Source organism: Condylura cristata, unplaced genomic scaffold (assembly GCF_000260355.1).
Source record: "Condylura cristata isolate star-nosed mole 26May11 unplaced genomic scaffold, ConCri1.0 scaffold00003, whole genome shotgun sequence".
In the NCBI taxonomy this organism is placed as follows: Eukaryota; Metazoa; Chordata; class Mammalia; order Eulipotyphla; family Talpidae; genus Condylura; species Condylura cristata.
Window position 1 is genome coordinate 11,121,327 of NW_004567104.1, and position 17,630 is coordinate 11,138,956.

At 35.7% G+C, this 17,630-nt stretch overlaps 1 pseudogene; it reads right to left on the reverse strand.

Annotated features, from left to right (window-relative positions):
* Positions 1 to 17,630, reverse strand: part of LOC101626143 — a 127,899-nt pseudogene that overhangs the window by 30,830 nt on the left and 79,439 nt on the right.

Below are 17,630 nucleotides of genomic sequence, written 5' to 3' on the forward strand. Positions count from 1 at the left end.
TTTTGTTGTTTCTTAAAGGCAATTGTTAGAAAAATACTCAATAATCTGAAAATGGTGTAATAAAAAGGGCTTTCATACTATCTATGGATCAAAATAATTCAGAAACATGATTTTAAATATCTACGGAGATAAGGGTTTGCCTTTGCAATGAAAATTAAAATTAAACACATTTAAAAGCCAGAAGCAATAAGGTAACATATGAACCTGAAATATAGCTGTTCACTTAAAATTCCTTGGATTTTTTTTTTTACTTCTTCAATTAAAGAGAAGAAAGAAAATAGAACTTGTAAACAAGCAAGCTATGGGTAGTCAAAACACAAAGGACCCTCTCACTAGACAATACACAAGGGAATTTTTTAGAGAATAGTCTTTTCATTCCTTGAAGTGATTATAAGTCTATTTATTTTTGCAGCTGAAAACCCACTAATCAACACTTATGGGAAAATCATATTTTTAAAAGAAAAATAATTATGATCTATAAACTTTGGTCTACTTCAGGATTTAAAAAATATATAATAAAAGAGAAGTTAAATGAACTGATTTAATTGCAGTAACAGATTTTTAAAAATTTATAATTTGAAATAAAATTCAAATTGTATGGCTTCTTTTATTTTTAAAATATGGGATCTTTTCCTTAGGCTTTTGCTTGAAATTGGAAAAGAAACTGTGGCATTTCTATTTTGTTTGCTTTAATCTTTTTACCTACCACAAAGAGTGATTATGGCTTAATTCTTAGAACTTACCTGAGACAATATTCAGAATATGCTTGTGTTTAGAAGTTTTTAATGCCAGACTTTTCACTTCTACAAAGGAATTGCCAATATTGAAAACCAAGGAGACAGTATGCTATGTTTATAGCAAATAATGATGCCCCAGAAATCTGTAAAATTGATCAAATGTGTCTTTTTAAAGATTTCTTTTATTTATGCTTACAGAACTTGGGTACAGGTCAGAGTGTGGTGGGTGAGAGGATTCACCAGAGACAGAGTGGGGAGCAGAACAGGCAGATCGACGAAGTACACTGCTGAGGGAAGCAGCGGGCGGGTCAGGAGAGGTCTGCCACGCCTGTGGGTCACCTCCCTGGCGGGGGATTGAACTCGTGCTGCTGTGACTTCTGAGAGCTTCACAATGTAGTGCTTTAACCTGTTGTGCCACCAGAGAGAGCCCAGATGTGTCACTTTTTAAAATATTTATTTTTTTATGCATATGAGAATGGGTACAGGCCAGAGGTGTGGTGCAGGGCAGGAGAGGTGAGAGGATTTCCCAGAGTCCAGAGTGGAAAACAGAGCAGGCAGATCTACTGAAATACTGATAATGGGAGCAGCGGGCTATACAGGAGAGTTCTGCTGTGTCATATGTGGATCAGCTCCCTAGCCAGAGATCAAGCTCTTGCTGCAGTGATTGTGGATAGCTTCATAGTGCTGTGCTTAACCTCTTGTACTACAAGGGAGGCCCTCACGTGTCATTTTTGAAGTTAACACATATGGGACAATGTAAGCTCTCTATCAGAGATATTTTTAAACAACAATTTCATTGTTCTTCATTTCTGTAGAAGAATGTAAGGAAGGAGTCATGTTTCACAGAAAAGTTCCAGTTTGTCTCCTACTCTCTAAACGCTACATCTCCACTGTACTTACCTCACAGGACTATTCAGAGGAATCAGTGCAACTTACTTGGACTGACTCATTGTCAGCACATAATAAATATTAACTATTTTCAATAATTGCTTCTGGGATACTTTCCCTTATTCATGATTTTCCACTCTTTCCATTTCTTTAACTCCCCCTTTAAATACAAACCTCCTCTCCCAACTTAATTACTCTTGAGCCATTTGTTCCCTTCAACTTCCCCATCACAGCCCACTGCAAAGCATGATTCCCCTTTTACTGTGTTTTCCTCTGTAATCTATGAGCAAAGATATAACTTGACCTTGCTTATGCCTTGACCTTTTCTTCCAACTCTGCAGTGCTGAGATCCAGTAAACTAACCTGACAGTGGCAAAAAGTTCCTTAGAAAAGTGAGGTGGACCTGGACGACCTAAAACTGAGCTAGCAAAGCCAGAACTTTGGCAAATAGCTGTAAGAAAAGACTGAGGACACTTTTACATATGTACATATGTGTACACCTGTACATATGTACATGATCCAGGAAACAGCTTTAATTTTTCCTGATCACAGAAATATTTTTTTAGTCTAGGCAAGACACTGAGAAGACATTTGGAACACATTTGTGGAATACATTAAAAAATACAGTGACATCATCCCCTCACAAGTCAGTAAAGCTAATATTACTGTCATTATCTTTATGTTATAGATAACAGATTAACATAGCAATAAGTTAATGAATCTGAGTTGTAGTTAGAAACTTTGTCTCTAAAGACTACTATCACCAAGAAAACCCACTAATTCACTCAGCTAGGAATTATTTGCCCAGTATAAGCAAAGAAATTTGAGTTCAATTTGTGAGCTTTCTTTCTAACCAAAAAACATTTAAAATGATGTTCTAATTAGATGGCCACTATGTACCAAATACTGTTAAAGCAATGTAGTGGACGCTAAGGGAAAAATTATTGAATGAAGGAAGAAAAGCTGGGAGAAAAGAAGGTGGGAGGGAGAAATTATGGAAAGGAAGCAGAGCTAGGAAGAGCTATAATAGATTCAGATTGAATGGTTAGAAAATCACCTTGATAATGACAAGTTTGAATTTTATTCCAAATGTTATGAAACTTTATTTCTTTTTTTCCCCCAAAGACACTTAGGTTTTCAACATAGTTAGCTACAGAAAATAAAAGAATTCAATAAAATTCTACCTGGTAAAAAAATGAAACTCCCCAACTCTGTCCCCTCAATCCCATCCATTTTAACATCCTTATTCCATTCCCTACTTTATATTCTACCTCTAGAGTTTAGTGGATTTTCTTGGGGAAATAAAATAGAAAAGTAAAAATATCAGAGATATTAATTTTAGTAGTAACTCCCATAATAAAATGACTGATTTCTATATTAAAATGAAGGCAGCCAATATTGGTTCTAGATAAATGGTTCTAGGTAAAGACAGAGGAATATTATAAACTTATTCTCATACATAACACATTCCATATTTCAGTCTAAGAGTTATTTTGTTCTTTTACAAGAGAATGAGCAATGTGGCAAGATTGCTCAAACTCCTAACAAACTCCTAGATATGAATTCCATCTTTCCTGCAAACCCAAACTCCTAGACATGAATTCCATCTTTCCTGAAAACTACCTGTGCCAAGTTTGCCATATGTAATGTGGATAAGAATATATTTAACTAATGGTATTTTTATAAAGGTTAAGTGAGTGAATATTGTAAAGTTAGAGCAGTGTTTAGTCCCTAGTAAGTACAATATCTTAATTAAGAACAAAATCAACCACAAAAATATTTTTCTTGTTGCAAACATTGTTAATATTTTTGTTTCTAGTTAAAAGTGATCATTTTAGAATCTGGAGAAAAAAAATTCATTTTTCCCAGAGATGATTATTTTTCCCATGTCCATATTTATATATGTATATGTATAATATATATGTGTGTGTGTGTATTTGTATATATATATACATACACATATATGTATGTGTGTATAAAAACAAAAAGTATTGTACATAACATATGAAATAATTTAGATTACACAGGGTCTTCTATTTTGTTTCTTGCTTTTCCACTGAATCTTAAATAAAGAAAACTTTTGCAAGTATTTATATCCTTAAGATAGAATTTTTAAAATAACTATAATACTTCATTTTAAAGACTTGCTTTATCTTTTTAACCAGTCTCTTGTCATGCTGTAGGTCAAATATATATTTCTGACTCCATCTCTCATAATTTTTAGGTAGATACTGAACTTAAATCACTTTAAATATTATAGATATAAATTAGAGGTGATATTTTTTTTTTTTTAGAGGTGATATATTTTTATACATCAAATTGAATGCCACGCTACGCTGACTCTAAAAGTTTATGTAGCTGCATATCTTATGGTACTGAATCTTATTATTTTAGTTTAAAAAATTTACCAACATAAATGTATTATATTAAATATGCATGACTAATAATGCTAAATTTTCCTGTTAAAGAAAAATTATTCTTTTTGAACAGTAATAATTGACAAATATAATTATGTATATCATAATGTAGAATGTGATGGCTTGATGTGCATTCACTGGCAAACACATTTTTATTTTAGATTCCACAGGTAAATAGTAATATAATACACTACTGTTTCTTTCTCTCTCTGGCTTATTTTACTTAGCATATTTTCCTCCCAAATGATATTGTTAAAAATGACAGAATTTCCTGCTCTCTGACAGAAAGATATGTTATTAAATATATTGCATCTTCTCACCTTTCGTCCACTGAGAACATTTCAGTTGTACTCATATCTTCTCTTTTGTGAAAAACAGTGCAATGGACATGTGTGTGAAGTTTCTGATTTCAGTTCCTTCGTAAAGTACGTGCTAAGTCATGTGGTAACTCAATTTTTAATTTTTTATGGAGCCACCATTCTGTTTTCCAAAATGGCTGTAGCATTTTACTTTCCAGCACCAGTGCAAAAATATGCCTTTTGTCTGTAGCCTCACCAACATTTGCTAGCTATTATTGTTTTTATAATATACACCCTGTCATAAGTGAAGCAATATCTCATTGTGTTTTGATTTCCTAGACTTTTATATATCAATTAGCCATTTGTGTATGTTCTCTGGAAAATGTTTATTCAGGTTTTTTGGCCTTTTTAAAATTGGATTTTTCGAGTTTTTTTGGTTATGGAGTCACATGCATTCTTTACATTTTTGAATATTAATTCCTTATCAGATACATGACTTGTAAATATATTTCTCTCATTCAGTAGTTTCTGTTTTCAATTTAAAATTTCTTTGGCAGTATAGTTCTTTAGTCTGCTGTAATCCCATTTGGATAATATCAGGACATATGTTTTCAAATTTGCAGACTCTTCATTTTACCTGTTTTTCTGCCTAGTGTCTGTTGCTCTCTATAGAATTTTTATTTCCCTTCTTAACTCTTAAATTTTATTGATTAGCTTGAAAAGAATAAGGTCAAGAATGATGCCTAGTGAAGAGGAGGGTTTTGAGGTCTAAAGTTTGAAAAAAATATATATTCATCAGTTGCTTCTGTTATTCAAGTTAGAGATTATGCTTTATTTTGATCATTACACGTTAATATTATTTGGTGACCTTTTATTCATTAAGGACCAATCTAACCATCTGTTTTACTTGGTAATGGGACAGTCAGTTGAGAAGACTCCTAGATACTGGGCTCAAGGCACACTGAATGGGTCATAGTACGGCACCTCCAGGCATGAAATGTGCCCATTTATCATCAGCAGCTTGCAGAATCAATTACAAGACAACCTAAGGGCCTAAACAGATGTGGCAGTCAGAATTTACTTTTATATGATTTTTATATATTACTTTTATATAAGCAAACATAATAGTAGAACATTAGAAACCTTAGTATGGAGAATTATAATCAGATACTGGAGAAAACTAAAAGAATTGAGAATTTGGTAAGGACTGGAAAACTACAGAAAAGAAGGAGCTTGTCCATTTTATGTGTAGATAATGAAAACGTCAATGACAATGAAAATGACTAGAATCTAAGTCCTTAAAATGTGTTATAGTTTTTTCATTGAAGCATAAAATTTCTCTTCATTGTCAGGTCCCATTTTTTATTTCTTGTCTACAAAAGAAACATTTGCTAAATTTGGCCTTATTATTTATATAATTCTAGCAAGAATGATAATCAAATACACTGACATGTCTACGTTTGTTCTGCAGGAAGTTTTCATAAGGAATTGCAGATTAGATTTTTTAAAAAGCCCCTAAAGGCCAGGAACCCATACCAAGAACTCACCATCAGACTTCACCTATAACATTTTTAGATTTTGGTGATTTCCTCCTTCTATATTCAAAGCACACATATAGGGTCCTGGGTGAAGAGTCTGGGGATACAATGATAAATCTGATTCTACCTGAGTCATGTCATCATAAATATTAAAGAAAAAAATGATTCCAACTTTTGTTAAAATGTAAGGAAGGTTTTACTCAAGACTATTGAGAAGATAGATGTCAAAACTATTGCAATAAAATGCAGATATTAGGCTCAATTCCAAATGCAAGGAGAACAAGTGGGGATTTTCGCCAAAGGTGTTGTTGGGTAAGGAAGTCAGAAGATAGAAATTATTATGACAGTACATCAGTGATAAGGGGAATTTTGCTAGAATGACCTGAAAGGATTCTAGGTGAAGTAAGCTGTCAAGGTGAGAAATAGGGAATTTGTTTAGGTATCTAGAATAACCAGAGATTGTCTGTAAACTAGCTTAGCAGAATTTGTGCTAAAACTGGGCTATGCCAATGTGGCATGTATGGAGGCAGGATGAGAAGTGGGTTGAGAGGATCCCTATTACAGCTTGATCAAGAAGAAAGGTTTTGTCATACTATGGGGGAATGTTTGTTTCACAATTGTTGAATGCTACCATATTTCAGATTTCATACTGAATTGGAAAATAAAAATTGTGCCCATGTTTTAAAATTTTTTCTTAACTAGAGATATAAAGTATTTTTTCTGTTTGATCATGTGGAAATGCATTTTTCATAGTGAGTTATTGCCTCAAATATCAGATTTCTAAAACAAAAAGCTTTTTTAAGGCATGTGTAATTGGTAATAGAACAATGGTTTCCAGTTTTATCCTTTTCAACTACACATAAATTTATAGACACATTACAAATTTATTATTTAAAAGCTAATATTTAAAACATAGGAAACTTTTAAAATCTTTTATATTAGAACTTTCTATAATTTTTGTAAAGCAATAAGTTTTCTATCCTTATCCATGCATGTGAAATTACACAATACATGTGTATATATATGTATATATGTATATATATATGTGTATATATATACACACACATATATGTAAGCACACAAATATTTCTATGTACATTTAAATGATAATTTTAGTGGAATAAAGTTATGAGTAATTAAAGGAGACAAGCAATGAACACATTTAATATACTTAAGACAGAATTCTTTGCATTGATAACATTAATTTTCTGGTTTCAATCTAATTATAGGTTTGTTTTAACTCCTTATCTAATGATTAAATCAAATAGGATTATGGAGACAATACTACTGAGAATGGAAACTGGAAAAGGAAATTGGTACAGGATTAAAATATAAGGAAGGGTAGACTGGAATTGGACACTTAATGGTCATTTTTAGTTTTTTAAGGACTCATTATTTATGCATACAAGAGCTAGAGTACAGGACTAAGTTGCAGGAATGTGAAAGGGTTCACCAGAAACAGAGTGGGGAGCAGAAAAGGCAGATCAACTGAAATACACTGCTGAGGGGAGCAGCAGACTAGACAGGAGAGGTCTGCTGCACCATGTGGGTCAGCTTCCTGGCTGAGGATTGAGCTCACGCTGAAGTGGCTGCATATAGCTTAGTGCTGCAATTTAAACATTTGTGCCACCGAGGAGGCCTAGGACAATTAATGGTTATTTTTAAAGCCTTGTTTTCTGCCTGCATGTGGGTGGTGTTTGTAACATTTGAGTACATTTACAGTGTCCTTGCTCTACCAACCTTTCAGGGTGGAGACCAGAGTGTGGAGGGGACACAAAGGTCTATGGTGAAGGACTATAGTGGTATGGGGGGTATGGGAAACCACATCTGAAAAGGTGTGATCCTATACCTCTGCTTCATGTACTGTGCTGTAAACCAGTTATTTCAATTTAAAGAATTTTAAAACTTCTATTAAGCAATAAGAAAAATTGTTATGATATCAGTCAAGAAATATCATTGAGTACATGGAAAACTTCCAAGTCATTAAGGAAAATTATATTTTGTACATGGCATTGTTAGGAAAGTAAAGCATCCATGAGTTAAACAATTAAAGGAAAGTAAACTATCACCTGATGGTAAACTATAAGAATCTTAATTGAAAATAAAGACTGACATTCAAAGCAAAAAGTACCTGAAGATGAAGAAAAGAGATATAACTGGTATGATTGAAGTAGTGTGGAGTTCTATCTTAATAGGGAAAAGAAGAGCGAGCAGTTCTTGGTAGGGGATACAACTTGTATATTCAGAGAAGAAAACATATTCCACTCATAGGGAATAAAATGATACGTGGAATTCAAGAAATTGAAATGGTTAGACAAATAGAGAAATATAAAAAAGACTAGAAAGAAAGCTTCTATATCTCTTTTTAATGAAAAACAGTATCTTGCTGCAATGACTTAAAGTGAGGATTCTTGGGATTAAAAATGCATGACTTTGAAGTATTGAATTAAGGAATACCTGAATAAGTAAAAAGGACTTAAAAAATGAGCATCATCAAAGTTGTCAATTAAAAAAAAAAATCTCCAGAAGTAATGGGACTAGAGCAGGATGAAAAGATCAAGTTTAGACGGATACCTAGTGACAGATGTTGTCCTATGTAGTCTGGGTGCATTTAAATAGACAAATAGCCTTGTTTATGTATGGACATGGAGAGGTAAAACATGAGGGTTCCAAACATGAAGTTGGAATGTTAGTTAGGACCAAATTACCGCAGGAGAATATAAACAACTGGTACTACATTAAATTAAAAAGCTTTTGCTCAGCAAAAGGACACTGTACCCCCAAACAGAAAAACATCTTACTGACTGGGAGAAAATACTTGCAAACCATGCATCTGACAAGGAAGTAATGGCAATGATTTACAAGGAGTTCAAACACATCTACAAAAAAAAAAAAAAAACACAAATAACCTATATAAAAACTAAGATAAAAAATGTTCATCATTATTTATTGTCAGGGACATGCAAATCAAAACCACAATGAGATGCCACCTCTCTCCGGCAAGAATTGTTCACAATAAGAAGATCAGAAACAATGTTAGTGAGAATGTGGAGAAAAGAAATCTCCTACACTGTTAGGGGAAGTTTATACTGGTTGAATACCTATGAAAAATAGTATGGGGACTTCTCAAGAGATTACAAATGGATTTGCCACATGATCCAGTAATTCCATTCCTAGGTATCTACCCCAAGCATGCAAAAACAGTAATTTGAAAAGAAACTTGTGCTCCCTTGTTGATTTCACCAATATTTATAATAGCCAGTATATGGAAACCATCTAAATGTCCCCAAAACAAACAAATGGCTCCAGAAGATATGGTCTATATATCAATGGAACACTACTCACCTATTGAAAAAGAAACTCATGCCATTTGTGGATAGAGTTGGAAGTAGTGCTAAGTGAAATAAGTCAGAGGGATGAGATAAATAATGGATGGTTTCCCTTACATGCGGAGTATAGAGAAAACCAAACAAAGTGTCAGATAAAAACATGCTTAAAGCCTTGAAATCTGAGTCCTCCCGGGTGGTACAGTGGGCTAAAGTGGAACTCTGTAAGCTGGATGCAGCCACTTCACTGTGAGTTTGATCCCTGCCCCAGAGGTGACCCACATGACGCAGCAAACCTCTCCTGAGCTCACTGCTCCCCTCAGCAATGTACTTCCTCAGTCTGCCTCTCCTGCTCCCCACTCTGTGTCTGGTGAGTCCTTTCACTGCCCCTGCACGACTGTCCTGTATCCCAGTTCTGTATGCATAAATAAACAAATCTTTAAAAGAAAAAAAGGCCTTGAAATCTGAGGATACTACTGAAGCATCTAGAGGGGGGATGGGTAGGAGAGGAGTAAGGACAAAGAAGGAAAGAAGCATGATAGACAGTGGTAGTAGTTTATGGAAAACTGGGTAGTGAGATGGCAATACATGATGGCTGTATCTTAATATTTCCTCAATTAAAAACGAATAAATAAGTAAATAAAATATAAACTAATTTGAAACTGAAAAAAAAAAAAAAAGAAAGCAATGTTTGCCGTTCACCACAACATGGGTGGAACTGGAAGGGCTTTTACTAAACAAAATTATTCAAAGGTAGACAGACAATTGCCAGATGTTGCCACTTACATGTAAGGAAATAGAACAAAGAGAGTCAGATAAAACCAGTTAAAATTCTAACCTTTGTGGCCCTCCCTGGTGGCACAGCGGGTTAAAGCACAGCACTGAGAATCTAAAGCTGCTTCCTCATGAGTTCGATTCCCGCCTGCCCGGGAAGTGACCACATGGTGTGGCAGACCTCTCCTGACCCGCCCGCTGCTCCCCTCAGCAGTGTACTTCGTCGATCTGCCTATTCTGCTCCCCACTCTGTCTCTGGTGAATCCTCTCACCCTCCGCATCTCTGGCCTGTACCCCAGTTCTGTATGAATAAATAAATAAATCTTTAAAAAAAAAATTCTAACCTTTGAGTGACTCCCTGCTGGCACAAGGGTTTAAAGTGCAGCACTGAAACTATCCACAGCCACTGCAGCAAGGGTTCAGCCCCTACCCCCAGCCAGGGAGGTGACCCACATAGCACAGCAGACCTCTCCTGTTTCTCCCACTGTTCCCCTCAGCAGTGCATCCTGCCTGTTGTGCTCTCCATTCTTGTCTCTGGTGAATACTTACACCTCCCTGCACCTCTGGCCTGCATCCCAGTTCTTATATGCATAAATAAAATAAAATAAAATAAAATACTAAAAAATAAATTAGTTTTAAAAAATAAATCTAACCTTTGTGCTGACTAGAAGGATGGCAAGGAGAGGGAGGGGTAGAGTTAGAAGGAGAGAGATGAGAACGAAGGGGAAGGAGCAGAAAGTCTATAGTGAGGGTGTATGGCTGCTTTGGTGGAGGGTACATTGTGGCAACACCTGAAAAAGGGTATCCTACCTTTCTAAAATTGCTAACAATATAAACTAATCGTATCACAGTAAAAATATTAACAAAAGTTTAATATAAACATAAAGTATTAAACAGTATAGTATAAATTTCCTCTTTTTGTTTTCTTATTTTTTCCCCTGTGGTCTTGTTAAAATTAAATCATTGCTCCTATTAAACAAAAATAATGTTATGGTCTTCATCTGGCTCCTTGGGATTTTTTTTTTTTTGTAGTATTTTTGAAACCAGACATATGAATAGAAATGACTCCATTGAAGCTAATGTTCACCCCACTATAGAAATTCCTTCAGGTTACAGGTGAGTTGTGGTCCATCTCATCTCTGAAAATTTTAGAAAGCTGGAAGATAAAAAGACAGCAGGGGCTCTCCCTGGTGGTGCAACAGGTTAAAGCACGGCATTATGAAGCTCTATGAAGCCACTGCAGTACAAGTTCAATTCCCAGCCAGGGACCTGACCCACATGGCATGACAGACCTCTCCTGTCTCGCCCGCCTCTCCCCTCAGCAGTGTATTTCAGTGGATCTGTCTGTTCTGCTCCCCACTCTGTCTCTGGTGAATCCTCTCACCCACCACAACTCTGGCCTGTATCCCAGTTCTGTAAGCATAAATAAAATCTTAAAAAAAAAAAGACAGCAGGACATGATACAAGACAGTAGTGAGATAGGAGAGTAAGGTAGGAGATAGGAGAGGAGCTAATAAAAAAAGATTTGAGAACAATGTTTGTGAAACTTGAATCATCTGAGGGATTTTGTTAAAATGCAGACTTTGAATCCAGTAGCTATGAAACAGTCCAAGAGTCTACATTTCCAACATGCTCCCAGAAAATGCTGAAGTTTCTGATACCTGGATCACATTTGAAGTACCAAAGGGGTGGTTATTCATTCACTCACTCATACATTCATCTTTTTCCCCATCAAACTACCTGTGATCATCTGTCTCCCTAATTCATCCCCTCTACTCTTTTCCCTGTAGTAACCATTATCTTTTCTTTTTCTTTTTCTTTTTTTTTTTACCAAGTTCGGGGTTTATCCCCTTTTTATTCTTGGTAAATATATATATTTTGGGGGGGTGAGGGGGGCACTTATCTACCACAGATGAGTGAAACACTTTGATAGCTATAGTTCACTGTTTTTAAGATTTATTTATTTATATATATAGAACTGGGGTACAGGCCAGAGGTATGAGGGCAGGGAGAGGGTTAACCAGAGACAGAGTCAGGAGCAAAACAGGCAGAGCTATGAAGTACACTCTGAGGAGAGCAGCAGGCAAAACAAGAGAGGTCTGCTATGCCCCATGTGGGCCAGCTCCTTGGCTGGGGATCGAACTTCTGCTGAAGCAGCTGTGGTTAGCTTCATAGAGCTGCACTCTAACCTGCTGTAACACCAGGGATGGGGGACATATATTGTGCTTTTGATTGATTTCACTCAACATAGTCATCTCAAGCTCCATTCGTTTTGTCCAAATGCCACCATTGTATCTTTCTTAACAGCTGTGTATTACTGATTATAAGGTCCACAATTTCTTTATCCACTTACCAGTTGAATGGTATTTAGGTTGGTTCTAAGACTTGGCAATTGTGTGCAGTGCTGCTGTCTACATTGGCATAGATAAATCACTTAATATGAGAGTGTTACTGGATCATACATAATTTACATGTAAAATCTCCACTGTTTTCCACAGGGGCTGTACCAACTTTCATTCCCACCATCAGTGGATGAAAGTTTCCTTTTTACCACACCTATCACCTCGAATTAATTTTCATATGAACCATTCTTACAGGAGTGGGGGCATCTCAGTGTGGTTTTAATTTGCATTTCCCTTATGCAATAATGCTTTGGAACATTTTCTTCATATGTTCCAAAATGTGAATCTAAAATACTTTCTTTAGAGAAATGTATATTGCTGACCTTTGCCCATTTTTTAATTGGGTCATCTGTTTCTTTATTGTTGAGTTGTGTAAGAATTTAGCAAATTTTGGAGGTTAGCCCACTGTCAGTTATGCAAATGTTTTTTCTTATTCTGTAGGCTACCTTTTTGTTTTTGTGATGGTTTCATTATGGTACAAAAGCTTTTAGATTTAATATATCCCTCTTCTTTATTTTTACTTTTGGTCCCCTTGGTTTGGGGCCTTAAGTCCCAAATCAGTTTTGCTGTATATGTACTATCATTTATCCCCTCTGTTTTCTTTCAAGTACTCTATGGCTTCAGTTCTTATATCCAGTTTTTAATCCATTTTGCATGGCATTGAGTATGGGTCTTTATTTATTTATTTATTTTTTGCAAGTTGCTATCCATGCTTTCCAGAACCATTTATAAAAAGGCTGTCTTTTCTCCATAACTTATCTGTAGCTCCCTTGTCAAAGATTAAACTGTCCATATTTATATGGATATTATCTCTAGGCTTTCTATTCTGTTGCATTGTTCTCTGTTTCTACTATTGTTCCAGTACCATACTGTCTTTATTACTGTTGTTGGGTGATATAGTTTAAAATCAGGAAGTGTGATAACTTTTTTTGTGTGTGTTATTTGGGGCCTTTTGGGGTTCCATATAAATTTGATAATTTTTTTTTCCTATTTCCTTAAAAAAAGTCATTGATATTTTGATAAGTACTGCATTAAATCTTTAAATTGCTTCAGGTAATATGGCCATCTAATGTTAACCATGATGTTAACCCTTCCAACACAGAGCATGAATATCTTTCCATTTCTTCGTGTCTTTTATTTCCTTTAATAGGGTTTCATTGTTTTCAGTGTATAGGTCCTTCACGTCATTTAAGTTTATTTCCAGGTGTTACAAATATTAGGAAATTGATTGTAAGTGAAACTATATTCCTTATCTTCTTTCTTCCGATGTCATGTTTGCATATAAAAGTGCCACTGACTTGTGTGTATTGATTTTATATTCAATTATTGTTTCTAGAACTTTTTAGTAGAATATTTTGGTTTCTCTAAGGAGAGGATATTTAAAGAAAGTTTCTTTGCTGCACATTTTCAGTTTGCTTTTTCAGATCCATTTCTGCCTTTGAAATACATCTGTGCACTCTAATGGTATATATACATACATACAAATATATATATATATATGGTACATCCCTTTTCTGGTTTTCTGTTGATTTTAGTCAGTAAGAGAAAGCTAAAACTGGAAGATATCTGGGTAGGTATGACTATTTTTTCTATAATAAGATATTTAAGAACTTAAAAATCACCACAATGGGTAGAATCATACAATTAAAACTAGTATTATGGAAAAATGGTATTAGAGATATGACACTAAAAGTCTTTGTCAGTGACACATACACACATTGAAAAAATAACAACCTAATACATGCTGTAGCCGTTTCATTCACATTCAATGGCTACATATATATTACAATGAATATGCCGCTTTGTCTTAAAAAGGGCCTGATGTTTGATTGTAGAATTGGAAATAAAAAAAATTTGCAGTTACTGTAAAATGGCAAAAGGAGAATTATCTAAATGGGAGGAGAAGCTGCAACACCAGATGTGAATTGATGTGGCTCACATACACAGTGAACTGAGATACTGGTAGATATTTGAGGACTGTGTGTGTGTTCTGTGTATTCCCACTCAGCAAAGTTCAGTTGTTTCCTCTGTGCATTCGGTATTTCCCATGGATGATATGTATATAAGGAAACATCAAACTCAGTTAAGTACAAATTGTCCCTTAGTAAAGCAATTGTATTGAAACATATTGGCGTTTTCAAAACAACATTTTTGATGCAGGTTGCTTCATATTACCTATATTTCTTATTTAAGACACATGGTTCTTTTAAGTATAGCCTCTCTTACAATTGCACAAATTACTTTTAGTTTCTAATAACCTATGTTTACCTTTCCCCTTCAGAAGTAGGGGAAGTAACATCTCCCTACTATTTCTTTTCTCTTTTTTCATTTTAAGATTTATTTACTTATGCATACAGAACTGGGGTACAGGCCAGAGGTACAGGGATGGTGAGAGGACTTGCCAGAGACAGAGTGGGAGACAGAACAGGCAGATCAATGAAGTACACTGCTGAGGGAAGCAGCGGGCGAGACAGAAGAGATCTGCTGCATCATGTGGGTCACCTCCCTGGCCTGGGATCGAACTCACAGTGAGGCACTGCATCTTGCTTGCAGTGTGATGCTTTAATCCGTTGCATCACCAGGAAGGGCCCTCCCTGCTATTTCTAACCCCAGGTGATTTTAGCAGCAAGTGCTAGTTTCACTTATTCTTGCCCACACGTTGTAAACAGTCCCTTTAATGCATGTCCATCAATTAGCTAAAATGTTTGAGTTTCCAATCCTAGAGAATGTTCAAATGTAATTAGTGATATGAAGAGGTAAAGGAGAATAAGGGCTTGGTGGAAGACTTTGGAATTCATTTCTACTGGTGTTCACTAACAAAATATTTTAGTGAGCTGGGTTCTCACACTGCAGCCAGAGAACCCCTTTAGAAAGTAAGTCAAATCAAGTCATCTCTTCCTCAGAATTATGCAGTGGCTTCCCTTTACTCTGGTTTCCTGTTACCTCTGAAATTATTACTTTCCTATAACAACTTTTTCTTTGTTCCAAAGGTGCTGGGCTTCTTGTGGTCCTGAAATATGTCAAGTAAGCTTATAATTACTGTTTTGGTTCTTCCCGCTTTTTTTTTTTTCCAAAGATTTTTATTTATTTATACATACAGATATGGCCAGAGATGCAGGGGCCGGGAGAAGATTCACCAGAAACAGAAAGGGGAGCAGAACAGGCAGATCGACAAAGTACACTGCTGAGGGGAACAGCGGGTAGGTGAGACAGTAGAGGTCTGCTCGCCACGATGATCACCTCCAGGGTGGGGATCCACGTGGCTTGGCTTGGCTTAGCTTTGCAGTGCAGCACTCCAACCTGCCGCACCACCACAGAGGGCCCTGGCTCTTCCTTCTGCCTGGAACATTCTTTGGAAGATATTTGCATGTCTAACTTTCTCCTCAGTAAGAGGACATCAATTCAAATATCACCCTTGAATGAGAGACCTATTAGATTTCTAATTGGAGGTGCAACTCACTCCCCTGTATATATACAGTCCTTTTTAGAATACATTATTCTTTTTATTTTTCCACAGCTTCGCCATGTTATAGCATGCTACATAATTTACCTACTTATTTTTAAAATTTTTGTTGGCTGGAACATAAATTCCACTAAGAACTACTAATATTTGGTATGTTTTGTTCACTGATAGCCATATAACAAATACAAATTGTCATTGTTATTTACCAATGAAAGTAGGATAATTAAGTCAAATTTCTATTTTGCTATTAATTCTATTAGTTTAAACATTGGGAACAAGAACCAAAATCTACTCTTTTATATAATTAGCTTTTTAGAGGACTTTATTTCAAGGTTGACTATTTTAGTTGGACTATGATATAGTTTACTCAATATAAATGTAACCTGTTGAAATGATAGCATCTTGTTTTATTGATAAAACAAAACCAAAAGCAATAAATTTCATGCCTTAGGCTCTTTATTTTCTTAAAAATATACAGGGACAATAATTTTTCCTGAAAAATTAACAAGAACCCTGTTTTGTCTTCTCAGCTGATTTGAATTTGTAGTTTTTTACCTTTTATCTTTCATGAACTGGAGCGATTTATTTGATATATCTGAAGTTACTAATTTGCAAAAAATGAAATATTACCTCCCTCCTTCCGTCAGTTTTTCTTTTTTGAGAAATAAGTAAAATATGTAAAGAGAAGTCCAATGACTGCTTTATTGTAAGGGCTCATCAATAAATATGCTTCGGCTTGAAACATGAATATATCTAAATTTAAAAAACAATTATTTTACCATGAACGTCTATGTTTAAGTGAGTTTAGAGACATGTAATTGTTTATTAATGTGCCCTTTCTACCCCTTGGGCCACTGGACCTATGGGTATGTGGCCACTCAGTGCACCCACGTGTGTAAAGGATTCAGATAAAGCACTCCTGCATGACTGTCTTAAGACACAACCCACATCATGAGGCAGTCAGGGATGCCTAGGCAACAACTGACTGTAACCATGGTCTGGAGTGGTCTGGAAGTAGCTCAGAAATTACACCAAGTACCTGCACAGGAAGTCCTCCCCGTATATGTGGCAGACATGACCCCTCCAGTTTCCCAGAAAGTTGATTACTCTTTATCTCCCCTGGACCCTGATCTTCCTGCCATTGACACATAATCAATCATGCTTGTTTATTACTGCTAATAAATAGCAAGACGGTGCTCACTGAGCATCAAGATCTTGTTTGGTAAAGCTGCTTCACGGCTCATCCCTCAAAATGTCCCTGGGGATATACTGGTATGTTCACAACTCAGTAATTTACACTGCAGTAATACAGTTTTATTTTTAAAACTTCAGGTCTTTATGACATATTAGACTTTATAATACTGTCGGCTTTTTCATAATTTTTTCACTATGTATGAATTTTTAATCGCAAATATACAAAACATTGTTTTCTTTCAAAATGCATGTCTACATTCTTTTTTGTTTTTTAATTTATTTATTTGTGCATATGGAACTGGGATACAGGCCAGAGGTGCAGAGGCAGTGAGAGTATTCACCAGAGACAGAGTGGGGAGCAGAACAGGCAGATCGTCGAAGTACACTCTTTTTTGTTTTTTAATTTATTTATTTGTGCATATGGAACTGGGATACAGACCAGAGGTGCAGAGGCAGTGAGAGTATTCACCAGAGACAGAGTGGGGAGCAGAACAGGTAGATCGTCGAAGTACACTGCTGAGGGGAGCAGCAAGCGGGTCAGGAGAGGTCTGCCCTGCCATTTGGGTCACCTCCGGGGCAGGTGGGGATCGAA